Here is a 437-nt window from a genome sequence, read left to right as displayed (position 1 = left end):
ACGCCCCGCGCCAACGGCGTCCAACTCAAACGGCCACCAACCAGCCAACCCCTCTCTCAACGGCAGCAAACGGCGTCACCTTTGGAATCTCCTCCCGTATCCTGGCTTTTTTTGCGTGGTGGGGGGACGGACTCCGCGACCGCCTCTCCTCTTCCTATCCCCACACGTCAGGCGTGCCGGTGCCGTAGCACTTCTTCCTTCCTTCCCTCCCGTCCGATCCGGCTATAAATTCCCCTCCCCCTCCCATCTCCTCCCCCACACATCCGATCCAATCCAGTCCCCTCTCCGACCTCACCGGGAAACCTCCCATCGAAGCGAAGCCAAGGCTCTCTCCTCCTCCTCCTCAAGGTATGGATGCGAGCCTCCTGTTTCTCCACCCCCCTCTCGTCATGTGCGCGCCTGGGATTGTTCCTGTTAGCCGTTTGGAGTAGATCTGT

At 60.9% G+C, this 437-nt stretch overlaps 1 protein-coding gene across 1 annotated transcript in view; it reads left to right on the top strand.

Annotated features, from left to right (window-relative positions):
• Positions 1-278: 278 nt before the first annotated feature.
• LOC119337610 (polyubiquitin-like) overlaps positions 279-437 on the top strand; it is a 2,622-nt gene continuing 2,463 nt past the window's right edge. The window contains exon 1 of the mRNA XM_037609776.1: positions 279-348. The gene's annotated coding sequence lies outside the window, so the exon portion shown is untranslated. The remainder of the gene's footprint in view (positions 349-437) is intronic.

The sequence above is a fragment of the Triticum dicoccoides genome, chromosome 7B (genome assembly GCF_002162155.2).
Source record: "Triticum dicoccoides isolate Atlit2015 ecotype Zavitan chromosome 7B, WEW_v2.0, whole genome shotgun sequence".
NCBI lineage: Eukaryota > Viridiplantae > Streptophyta > Magnoliopsida > Poales > Poaceae > Triticum > Triticum dicoccoides.
This window is presented reverse-complemented; position numbering and strand designations above follow the sequence as displayed.